This window comes from Echinops telfairi, unplaced genomic scaffold (genome assembly GCF_000313985.2).
Source record: "Echinops telfairi isolate 266 unplaced genomic scaffold, ASM31398v2 ScPeMD7_3533;HRSCAF=4204_1, whole genome shotgun sequence".
Classification (NCBI taxonomy): Eukaryota; Metazoa; Chordata; class Mammalia; order Afrosoricida; family Tenrecidae; genus Echinops; species Echinops telfairi.
The window spans coordinates 8621497-8634439 of NW_022107432.1; the positions used below are offsets into that span (position 1 = coordinate 8621497).

Here is a 12943-nt window from a genome sequence, read left to right on the forward strand (position 1 = left end):
TGTTGTCAGCAGAAAAGCAAGCAAGCCACTATCAGTCAATATCAATGCATCCTGACAAACATGCTGAGCTTTTACTTCTTCCCAATAAAAAAGTGAGTCCAAAAAAGGTCTCAGGAGCCTATAAAGATGTATCATTTCTAAATCGCAGTGGAAGGAATTTAGTACAACTGACCAATCTAGGTTTTTACTATTTGCCTTAGAGATATCTCACTAAAAATTGCTATTGAATGGACAGAATGACACTTGCAGAATGTTATATTGTAGTGACAATACTGAGGCTGATTGTTGTAGAAATATTAAACTCTGAGTACTAAAGGTATACATATTCTTTACCTAGAACATTGGTCCAATACCACAGGAATGGAGGGCAGCAGCTGGAAATATAGCTCACTCAATGCTCAGAGATAAAAGGGTTAACCATTCTTTCCATTGATTTCTGCAGTTAAGTCCTTTTTCAGATTGAAATCTGATGGCAATTAATTTCCGGTATTTCCCCAAGCTCCTGTGTGAACAGGATGCTGACGACCATCACTATACAACATAGTGCAACATAAGGACTCTTCCGTTCCCTGATTCTGACACACTTCCAAAATACAGCAGTCCCATTTTATCTCTATCCAGGACGCTGGGAGCTAAGGAGTGACTATAAGCACAGGCACATAGAAGCGGCAAGATTCCAGTCATGGGACTCTGCTAACACTGAAAATGGCAGACATAGGGAGGCCGGCAAAGCCCCAGCCACATCACCCTTCCAGGCCCTGGGTGGGAAAGGCGGCTCGCGCCGCCTGCTCTTCTTGTTCCTCTCCCCCACTGTTAAATCTTTACCGGAGCCAACAGACAGCCTCATCTTTCTCCTGCAGCCTAAAGAAAAGTAGGAATCAATTAAACCTTCTATTTTAGGATGTCTGTAATTCATTAAAAAAGCCTTCTATGGGTCATTTAAAAAATTAATTTAAAATGTTCAATTCTTCTTGGAAGTTGAGAGCAAGATGAGTTCATTATGCTTTTAGCTTTAAGTAAATGTATCCTACAACACTGATGTCTTGGGTTAATTTTTAAATTTATGGTAAAATGGTTCTGATCCCCCAATCAATGTCTCTGCATAAAAATCAAGCGTGATATATCTTTAAATTATTAATTTTTCTTATGAGTTCTAACATGAAAAGACAAGCCAATTTCTTTTTGAAATGTTAAATCCATTATATTCTACCTTAATATCACATATCGATTAAATAACTGGTTACCATTTCTCAATATCTATTAATTTTGTACTTTTAATAAGGTGCACTGGTGGTACTGTGAGTTAGGTGTGGGGCTGCTAACTGTATGGTCAGTGGTTCAAATCCATCAGCTCCATGGAAGAAAGATGAAGCTGTCTACACCCCTAAAGATTTCCAGTTTTGAAAATCTTATATAGGTTCACTATGAGTCAGAATAAAATTGATGGAAGTGGGTTTGATTTTTGGTTTTTATATTCTCCGAAGTTCAGATCTAAATATAATTAATATGTAGAGTCACATATTTCAGATAATTTACTTAGTAAATTGTCTTAGGGGGTTCACCTTTCTCATCTATTAGCAATCATTTTATTCCCTGTCCTAATCAGTGTTTTATGCCACCTTGAGGCAGCATTAAAATACAATGATCAACTACATTACTAATTTTTTATCCAGGTAGTTTCTTATCTACTATGTATATCTCATTAGAAGAATATACTCATATATATATTTACAGGTTAATGTATTTTGCTATCAATGAATTCATGCCGTAATAAAAATGGAAAGAATATAAGAAACCATCTTCTTCTGTTACATAGAGTCGAGTGACATGGATTGAATTGTGTACCCCAAAACATCTGACAAGTTGGATAGGCCATGATACTCAGTGGTTTAGCAGTTATATAATGATGTAGCTTGGCAGTTACATATACTATGATGCAAGTTGGCAGGTATAGAATGATGCTGTCCTTCTGTATTTTGCAAATGCTGTAAAGCAATATTAGAGTATATTGAGTCATACTCTTTATATGCTACCTTATATGATTAACCACCTTTAACCCACTTTACTCAAGCCACGTCCTTGCTTGATTCACCCCTTTTATTTCACAAGAGATAAAGGAGAGAAAAGTGAATGGAGAAAGAGGGACCCGATGGCCATGAAGGAAGAAGAACTGGGAGTGGAGGACCCAGGGTCCCTCCATTGAGAACCCCTTAAACCTAGAGGAAGAGCAACATCAAGGAGATCTGTAAGAAATACTGGACTCAGATGTTGAAAGGAGACAAGGAGCTTCCTCCAGAGCCACTAGAGAGAGAAAGATTTCCCTTCGCAACAAGACTCTGAATTTGAACTTCTAGTCTCCTAAACTGTGAGAAAGTAAATTTCTGTTTGTAAAGCAAATTTTTGTTTGTAAACGTCATCCATTTGTGGTAGATATCGCCAGTATAGCCATGCTAGATAACTCAGATACCAAGGTTGGGTGTGGGCAGCCATAGGACAAGTCTGAAAGAGGAAACTGATGTAAGCAAGTATTGATCAAGGACCAAAATCCAAGAGATGGGAAAGACTTATTTAAGTGGGCGGAATCACAAACCACAAAGGAACAAACAAACAAACAAGGCAGGACAGATGGATACTGTGGGTTCGAAGTATGCCATCCAAGCTCAATATTCACGAATGAGAGGAACAGGAATGAGTAATGTTTGTAAGCCCTTGATTTCACAGTAGAGAAGTTGCTGGAACAGCCAAGGAAAGACAGAATCTCGGGCAAATGCTCACCTTTTTCATAACAAGAGGGCAAGGCTAACCCTGTCCTTCTACTAAGGAATAGGAAATCTACGGGGACACTTCTCTTTATCTGCATGGTGCAGGCAGAGTTTCACTATGCCTATCGTTCCAGTTAGTTTTCCAGTCTGAATCTCTTCTCAGTATCATACTGGATAGTGAAGGATGCTCACTTAGTTGGCCATAGACACAGGTTCTAGAACTAAATTTGTCTTATGAGTTCTAATATGAAAAGATAAGCTAATTTTGACATGTCTAACCTTTATGTCCTAAATTAGTATTCTGTATTTGTGAGTTAACTGGCTACTATCTCTTAATATCTGAGTCTATAACCCTGAATACTAATGACCCATGTTGTCTCTCTGTGCTTCTGTTTCCTCATCTGTGAACTGATAATAACTAGTGCTAATGGGTGGGTGGAGCTGAACACTTGGCACAGATGGGTAGCCTTCCATGCTGGAGGGCAGAATCAACCTGGTGGGATCGAGGACCACACAGAAGACTCCACAGAAGGCTATGGAATGTTGAACCATCTCATAAGCTATAGCTTGGAGCAGAATTTAGGATGCAGGACTGTTGCTGCATTTCTCAGGATGCTAAAGTCGTTTCTGGGAGCCTGGTGTTAAGTTTTGTTTTTGCCAATTTTAGGCTTTAGAACTATGGAGAGCTTCACAGACTGACTTAAGACTAGCTTTTATGGCCATTGCTGTTCAAATATCTACTTATAAACTGGAATTCTTAATTAGCTTGAAGGCAGTTTAGGAATCAACTTAACGCTTCTTCTCATGACAGAAGTCTGTGAGAAGTGATCCTAGATAGTTAACAAGGTCTTTTCCCTTCTCAGGGTTAGAACTGACACTCCAAGAGAATTACCTTATGGAATTCACTTCTCTCACTCCCAATCTGTTTAACTTTTCAACAGGACAGGGAAACTCACAAAACATGTTGGCACTTAAGTGTTAGGGGTGGGCAGCACTCACCTACATTTGGGAGAACTTTTGTAGGTTTGAGCCTCTCTATACAACAATTCAGAAACACTCACTTCCACCAAGTCCCTTTCAACTCATGGTGACCATATAAGACAGAGGACAACTGCCTCTGTGGGTTTCTGAGGCTGTACATGTTTACAGGGGCAGAAAGCCTCAACTTTCTCCCATGGGGAAGCTGGTGGGTTCACACTGCTGACCTCAGAGCTATCAGCCCAACACATACCCACCAGGGTTCCTTTTGTACTACAACAGGAGAGATAAATCAATAAGAACAGGCGTTAAGCCCTGTCTTTCCTCTGTTGAAATAAGAACTCTACTATATTCTAATTCAGTGTGCTTGCTGTTTGTTACCCTGCTTTAGCCTATAAAGTATTAGGGCTACAAAGACCTTGTAAGATGTCTTTTGCTGTTTCTAGATCCACAAAATGCCATTAAAATGGAATAATACCAATAACTGTTGGAAACGGTAGAGTACCGAAACATCTTTTACTAATCTTAGTTACTCATTTTCAGTCTCTGTTCTCCGAGGTGTAGTTGGTATCTGCACTCTTTTATTATTCTTCCATATTCTTACATTAATGAATTGGCATCCAAACACATTCACATGAAATATTCAATGCAAAATCCTCAATGACACATAATTATTTACTTATTTTTTAAAATCCTTTTATTAGGGGCTCATACAACTCTTATCACAATCCATACATACATCGACTGTGTAACGCACATTTGTACATTCATTGTCCTCATCATTCTCAAAACATTTGCTCTCCACCTAAAGCCCTGGTATATGCTCCTCATTTTTACTCCTCCCTCCCCACTCCCCCCTCCCCCTCCCTCATGAACCTTTCATAATTTATGAATTATTATTTTGTCATATCTTGCCCTGTCCGACGTCTTCATTCACTCACTTTTCTGTTGTCCATCCACCAGGGAGGAGGTCACATGCTGATCCTTGCAATCGGGTCCCACTTTCCAACCCACCCTCCCTCCACTCTCCCAGGATCCCAACTCACACCACTAGGCCTGAAGGGAGCATCCACCCTGGATTCCCTGTGTTTCCAGTTCCTATCTGTACCAGTGTACATCCTTTGGTCTAGCCAGATTTGTAAGGTAGAATTGGGATCATGATAATGCGAGTGGGGGGTGGGGTGGGGGGGAGCATTTAGGAACTAGAGGAAAGTTGTATGTTTCATTGTTGTACATCACACCCTGACTGGCTGTCTCCTCCATGATACCCTTCTGTAAGGGGATGTCCAGTGGCCTACAAATGGGCTTTGGGTCTCCACTCTGCACCCCCCCCCATACACCCCCCCCCCATTCACAATGATATGATTTTTTGTTCTGATGATGCCTGATACCTGATCCCTTTGACACCTCATGATCACACAGGTTGGTGTGCTTCTTCAATGTGGGCTTTGTTGCTTCTGAGCTAGATGGCCGCTTCTTTACCTTCAAGCCTTTAAGAACCCAGACACTATATCTTTTGATAGCTAGGCACCATCAGCTTTCTTCACCACATTTGCTTATTTACCTGCTTTGTCTTAGCAATTGTGTCGGGAAGGTGAGCATCATAGAATGCCAGTGTAATAGAACAAAGTATTCTTTTTTTTTTTTTTTCCGTTCATGGAAGTACTGCAAAACCAGGTCGATGTGTGGAGTGGATGGTGCAAGCTCCTATTCCATCTCCCTGCTCCAAAAATCCATTTAATATATTGTCCTCGGATAGAGGACATATCAGATATAAAACTGATAAGAACAGATACTACACTTAATCTTAGCAAAATGGCTGAGAAGCGATAGAACATAGTATTCTTGCATTGAGGGAGTACTTGAGTGGAGGACCAATGTCCATCTACTACCTTAATACTAAACCTATAAATATATGCACATAGATATATTTCCCCATCCTCATATATAAATATATTTACATATGTACATGCCTTTATTTAGGCCCCTATAAATGCCCTTTGCCTTCTAGCTCTTTCCTCTATTTCCTTTGACTTTCCTCTTGTCCCACTATCATGCTCAGTCTTCATTTGGGTTTCTTTAAGATATAGACAACGTTTAGCTATTAAGTGTTGCTATAACTTTCTTATCAACACAATCTGCAAGTTAGTTCTTAAGTATTTGTTCATCAAGATCTATTCATTTCATAACATAATTACTAAGGTACCACAAACCTCCTATCTTACTTTTACTTTTTTTCACTTAAGAATGTAGAAATCCTTGTGGCTTGCATGGCAATTCTCATCTTGGATCAAGAAGGCGATATCGTAAGCTTTTAAACTTGCTTTGTAAATTTCCTATCCTTAGGAATGGTGGAAATATTTTACACTCTCTGAATAATAATGAACAATGCTGCTTAGTGATTTATAACTCTAAGTGCTTTGTAATTTGATTTATGAGCAGTTCTCAGTTTCCATTGGCAGTTCACACAACTATGAGTAAATTTTCTGGTCAAATGACAGTATTTTGCTGCATGACTAATTCCACAGTCAATGTGGAAATGATATAAATGAATTAAATTTGCTTGCGGATAATAAATGATTTTGTCCCCAAAACTGTCTGCAAAGCATTATAGAGTAGAAGAATTCAATTATATCGATATATTTAAACTCCCAAACTCAGCAGACTTTCTTGAGAAGTCTGTAATGTTCATAAAAAATGTGTATATATGTATGTGTGTGTGTATTTATGTATATTATTCCCCTTTCACAGCATTATCATGGATTCTGCAGTCTGGTAGCCCATAGGACAACAGATACTAATTAGGTTCTAAATTTTCTAAAATGCTAAAAGAGCAATTTGCAATGACATTGTAAAATTTTTTTCTTATGGTGATGCCTTTAACTTATTTTAGAAGTTTTTATTGTGGTAAAATGAATATAAAAACCTTTCCTACGGAATATTTTCTAAATATAATGTTTGATATTATTGAAAATAACAATTGTTTTTCCTATGAAGAGTCAAATACGAAAAACCCAGTAAGAGGTCCAGGTGCATGGTGACTCCTCTGATTCTGGCGGCTGGTAATAGCCTCCAAGACTATATTAGACTCTTCCTGATGATGTAGCTCTTTTACCTACACATACAAGCACCTATATGTTCTAAGTCGTGGTTTGGGGCTCAAAGTGTCATGAAAATGGATTTTGGAATAAACAGACTATAGGACAGATTTCCTCAAATTATTCTCAATTCCATGCTATTTAATTCTAAGAATTAAAAAAAAAAGATTCACTTAGGAAAAAGTAGGGTGCCAATCCAGAATCAGCATGATTTACTGGGAACACTGGGGTTGTCTGCTCCCATACTGTTAGTCCCAGAATTCCACAGGGGTTGCTGGGAGTCGACATGAACTTGATAGCAGTGAGTGAGTACCTTCTCTTTGCTGCCGAGAACTAGTATTTCCATGAGTGTCCAACTGGGCAATTTACTTGCTTCTGTCTAAGTTTATCATAAATAGCTTAGAGAAAATCTGAGCTTATTCCAAAGCCTTGCTTATTTTTCTGTAATTATCTGACTATAAAAGACTGCTGGTGGCATAATGGTTACATGCTGGGCTGTGAACAGAAAAGTCGTGGAGTGCAACCCACCAGGGGCGCCAAGAGAGAAAAGATGTACGGTATATACTCGAGTATAAGCCGCCCCGAATATCAGCCGAGGCGCCTAATTTTACCACAAAAATGACAGACGACTCCTTCAGGACCAGTGGTGAGAGGGGCGATGCCTGGAGGGTGGAGGGAATGTAGAAAGGGGGATGTAGAAAGGGGGAACTGATTACAAGAATCTCCGTATAGCCTCCTCCCTGGGGGATGGACAGCAGAGAAGAGGGCGGGGGGAGACGTCGGACAGTGTAACATATGACAAAATAATAATAATTTATGAATTATGAAGGGTTCATGAGGGAGGGGGGAGTGCGTAGGAAGGGGGAAATGAGCAACTGATATTAAGGGCTAAAGTAGAAGGCAAATGTTTGGAGAATGATGAGGGCAACAAATGTACATATGTGCTTGACAGAATGGATGCATGTATGGATTGTGATAAGGATTGTACAAGCCCTCAATAAAATAATTAAAAGTAAAAAGTTAAAAAAAAGGCATTAAAATGTGTTGAAAAACTCGGCTTATACATGAGTATATAAGGTATCTATGTCTTCCTGTAAAGAGTACAGCCCCCATAACTGCTTCGGGAAGGTCTTCCCTGTCATGTAGGGTTAGCGTGAGTTAGAATTTGAATGGACTCAAATATACATAACAGCCTTTTCATTGTAAGGAAGCCAACTGGTACAAATGCTAAGTACCTGGCTGCTAATCAAAAGGGAAGTGGCTTGAACCCGTCCAGAAACTCCATGGCTTCCACAGAGACTGTGGCCGTGAAATCTCTATGGGGCAGTCCTCTTCAGCCACGTGGGGTTCCCAGGAGTGGAGAATTACTTGGTAACACCAACAATATAGTCTGAGTCCTTGTTGCCAGGGCGAGTGGGAAGAGACCACCGAAAGGGAGCTTTCATCACTAATCCAGGTCAGTTTGAACTCTGCAGTCCAAAGCAGTCTGAAAACAGAATGAACCAGACTTGGAGGACGCCAGGTAAGCGGAAACACATGGTTGAACCAAAAACCCTCAAAGGAATGAATGTCTTTTATCTTTTCTTCAACTCATACTTTCCTGCCACTGACTCTGTCTCTCAGGATCCCCAGAAACTTGTTCAAGTAGCCCTGTCTTACAAGATTGACCTTTATTAGGGCTTGGATTCCACATCTAGGGTTCAGATTGTGGATAGGGGTTCTCCTTATCCTCTCCTACTTCTGTCCAACCTTTGGTGTCTGGCTTCAGACTCTCACACTGTAAGGACGCAGCTCTCCTACACACAGTTTTCGTCTTGCTAACCTTCCAATTGTACACCTGTTCTAGGAAGCCAATAAATTAGAACACTCCCACTCTTAGCTTCCCACATCCTGACTTCCGTTCACCTTCACTAGTCCACTGATAGGCAGGGCTTTCAAAGTTCTGATCCCAATTCTTTCTATACTCAATATTCCTTAGGCATTTTAAACATTTTCATAACTTCATGTATAATCTATGTGGGTGACTCCCATGGTTGTCTTTGTTTCTGACTTCTCACCTTTCATTTCCAAAGGCTTGCTGGGTGTTTTCACCTGTCATTCTGATACCTCCGCCTTCTAAAAACCAAACTCCCCACCATCGAGCCAATTCTTATCCACAGCGACCCTCTGGGTTTGAGCAGAACTGCCCTTTGGAGACTTTAAATCTTTACTAGAGAAATACGTTTTCTCCTGCAGAGGGGCTGGTGAGTTTTCACCTTGAGACTGGCAGTTCACTGTGTAACCCACAATGCCACCAGAGTTCCACCTCTGCCTCCTTGTTGTGAGGTGCCATAGCGTCGGTCCAAACCATAGCAGCCCCATCTCTGCACAACAGAATGAAACGCTGTCCAGTCCTGCGCCATCCTCAGTTATTCCCATGCTCGAGCCCATTGTTGCAGCCACGGTGTCAGTCTCTCTCTCTGAGAGCCTTCCTTTTTAACTGCCATTCTACTTGACCAAACACAATGTCTTCTCGAGGGACTGGTCTCTCCTCTCTCTTAGTGGGTCTAGAATTCAGGGGTTTCTTCTTCCCCTCAAAACTGTTCCCCAACCCTTGCCCCAAACCTGAGTCATCTTCAGTTTGGGGTGGGATCAAAGTTATTTTCTGCTCCAGTGTGTGGAGGCAGTCCTTCAGCTGTGACCAGGTGGGAATGCTGAGTTACAGGAAAAGAGTAAGCTATCCATTTTGACCTTGTGTCTAAGTTCTGTTCTCCCATCTAGCTTTACCCCGAATAAAGTTAATTATTTTAATTTCTCTTGGGTCTGTTCTCAATTTGGTTAAGAATTCACAGGAAAGAAGGGCTGAGTGACAGCTCACATTCAACATATCTAATACTCTTTTAGCTATTTTCCCTCAATCATTTGTATTCCCTTAGATCAGTGGTTCTCAACCTTCCTAATGCCATAACCCTTTTATACAGTTCCTCATGATGTGGTGACCCCCCAACCATAAAATTATTTTTGTTGCTATTTCATAACTGTAATTTTGCTACTGTTATGAATCGGGCAACCCCTGTGAAAGGGTTGTTTGATCCCCAAAGGGGTTGCGACCCACAGGTTGAGAACTGGTGCCTTAGATGATAAGGATAATTTACTGTCATAAAAAAGCTGCAAAATGAGGGTGGAGGGAGGGTGGGGTAGAAGGGGGGAACCGATTACAAGGGTCTACATGTAACCGCCTCCCTGGGGGATGGATGGCAGAGGGGTGGGTGAGGGGAGATGTCGGACGGTGTAAGATATGACAAAATAATAATAATTTATAAATTATCAAGGGTTCGTGAGAGGGGGTAGCGGGCAGGGAGGGTAAAAATGAGGAGGTGATAACAGGGGCTCAAGTGGAAAGCAAATGTTTTGGGAATGATGAGGGTGACAGATGTGCAAATGTGCTTGACACACAATGGATAGAAGTATGGATTGTGATGAGTTGTATGAGCCCCCATAAAATGTTTTTTTAAAAAGCTGGAAAAAACTGCACAATATATATTTTACATTTTGATGTTCTGGAAGTTAACTATCTTTGCAGTTCTTGGTTTGAAACATTTTGGCCATGGGACCTTTCTCCCCTATCCTTATCACCAAATTTGAAAAAAAAAAAAAAAGTTTGACTTTTATACTATGGCAATTATTTTTTTAATCAAAACCTAGAAAGAATTAAATCCATGGCTTCTTATAAATAAACTTCTAAAAAGGATTGATTGGCTAATTTAATATGTATTGAATTCCACAACGCATTAGGCACCACATCAACACACACAGAAAGAAGCAATTAAGATGACATTATTTGGTGAAGGAAATAATAAAGTAGCAAAAAACAAATCAGAAAATAAAAATGTATCCCAAATATTCAATTCTTTGAATGATTTGTCTTGCTTATTATTACTGTCCCTGAGATCATGGAAATGAATGCACCTAAAAAAACTTATTCTCGCGCAGTTAAGCATTTGTCTGCTGTGCAGAGATAAATGATGTTCTTGTGTATCTGGAACTGATAAATAGCTGCAGCAGACTCAGGATGATAACAATGGTATGAAAAGCAATAGCTTTGATAACTCTAATTGCTATTTAGTTGCTTTTTGTTGTTAAAAATGCCTGAGCCTGGGGCAAACTGGTAACTATGCTCTATGTGTGGTTTTAAGACACAGTTCTGTTCAAGGATATTTGAGCCCTTTGAGCTCATTCCCAAGTTTTAATCAATGAGAAGCACAAAGTAAAGATGACCTCCCCAAATTCATAGTCATTCTCACTGAGGTTTGCAAATGGATAATGCCGGTTTGCAGTTGTTACTTTAAACACTCCACCATTGTGAGGCAAGGAGGAAAAGGATCGTCATTGCCTGCTGTGTTCCACATTGCAGGCGCTCAGGATTCTCTTCGGTCTTTACTGCACAATCGACAGGAAGATCGCCTCTTCCTGCAGTGGGCTGAGTAGCAGAAAGCCTGTGAACAATGTGCACATGACGCAGTGCTACCTGCCAGCCCCTATGAGTGCTAGGCACCCATGAAGCTGCGCTTTGCAGCATCTGCAAGCAAGTTTCCATCTCCAAGCCAAACCAACCCAATGGGATTCGACATGTCAACAATTTCAGGGTTTATTTAGTCTTAGAAAATCAAACTGCAAATAAGAAAACTTATCTGACCATCTTCATGCTTATGGAACTGGCATGGAAGAGACAATGCCTGTGTGAGGTTCCGTTAGGCTTTCACATGGTAATATGTGACCCCTCTCAAGAGCAGAGATGGGTAGGCTTTTAGGAAGAGCTGGGCATTTTGTATAATCGGGAAACAACATCACCTTTGAGATCCTATGAGCAAATGATCAAACTTAAACATTCTCACTAGTTTTTTTTAACTGCTTTCCAGAATTTAAAAAATTACTTAAAAATTTTTAACAGTTTTATTAGCACTTCATCCACATGTCATACAATTCAATCACATCAAGAAGACTTGTACAATTGTCACCATATTCAATTCTAGAACATTTTCTTCTTCCTTGTACTCATTGTTATTCATGTAAAAATTACTTTTTTGTGACACAATTTCTTTACTCTTTTAAATATCTTCCCAAATAAGTGTCCACCCTAGCAGTTTTAAGAAAATGTACAAACGAGTAATGTGTAGTTACCTTGTCGATATAATCGCAGTTTCTTTAGAGGAGGAAACCAAGCTAAACCTACCCCATACAGGGAAAGCCTTGGGGGGCAGCAAAATGCGGTGCAGCATGGGCTTGCCAAGGATGCAAGATGCCGCAGACTGCTGCAGGAGCAGCCTCTGGCCAGGTGGTCCCAGTGGTCCACAGAAAGACACATTGCAGGCTCCCTGCCTTACCATTGCACCAGCAACCGCAATGGAATGCCCTGACCGGCCACCAACTGCAATATACTTTGTATTGGTTATAAAGAGATGTGGGGATGGGGAAGAGAGAAACAGAGGGGTGTGCGCGCATGTGACAGATCAGTATTTCTTCACACTCTCTACACATCCTCCCCCAAATATTTACAAGCCAACCCCCTAACTTCCTTCATACGACAGATTCTTAAATGTATTTCACCTTGCTCCTCAAAAACAGCAGATGAGTCAGTTGTACGGTAAACTCCTGGTTACCGGAGGCCCTAAAGTGCCCTTTTTTTTTTCGGTTGCAAAATAACGCCAAGTTTTGTTCACCACTATTCGGGGGGGGGGCACGTCTAGGTTAGAAGGGATTGGAGAGGGGTGCGTCCCAGGTTCCTGGAGGACCCAGACTCCCAAGGGAGGCCCTTCCTAAGTGTTCCCCATTCAGCATGCCAGGACATCCCCGCCCCCCGCCCCTCCTCTCGCAAGCAATTTGCTCACCGGGCTGCATCCTCCAAAGCCTCAACCTGCGGGCAAGGGCACGGGGAGGTGGGAAGTGGGGGGAGCACCGTTTGGAGACGCTGGCCACCACCTTACAGATTTCCCCCTGGCTCCTTAGCACCTGCCGAGGCCGGGCTCCACAGCAATTGTGCCAAGGGAGGCTGGCTAGGTGGGTGCGCCGCGTGCCCCGGCGCGAAGGCGCCGGCCCAGCGCACCTGCCGGCGGCCCCGCGGGAGGG

General features: G+C 41.3%; 1 protein-coding gene and 1 non-coding gene across 3 annotated transcripts in view; both read right to left on the reverse strand.

The window, feature by feature from the left end:
- The window catches only part of BEND6 (BEN domain containing 6), a 56096-nt gene extending 43227 nt beyond the window's left edge, over nt 1-12869 (reverse strand). Inside the window, exon 1 of one of the 2 annotated variants that reach the window (XM_045294920.1) lies at nt 12706-12869. The gene's annotated coding sequence lies outside the window, so the exon portion shown is untranslated. The remainder of the gene's footprint in view (nt 1-12705) is intronic. The other variant, XM_004696336.2, reaches the window with a different exon arrangement.
- Nucleotides 5381-5571, reverse strand: LOC115871205. Its single transcript, XR_004047159.1, has one exon. It is a non-coding gene; the product is annotated as a U2 spliceosomal RNA (small nuclear RNA).
- Nucleotides 12870-12943: the final 74 nt, after the last annotated feature.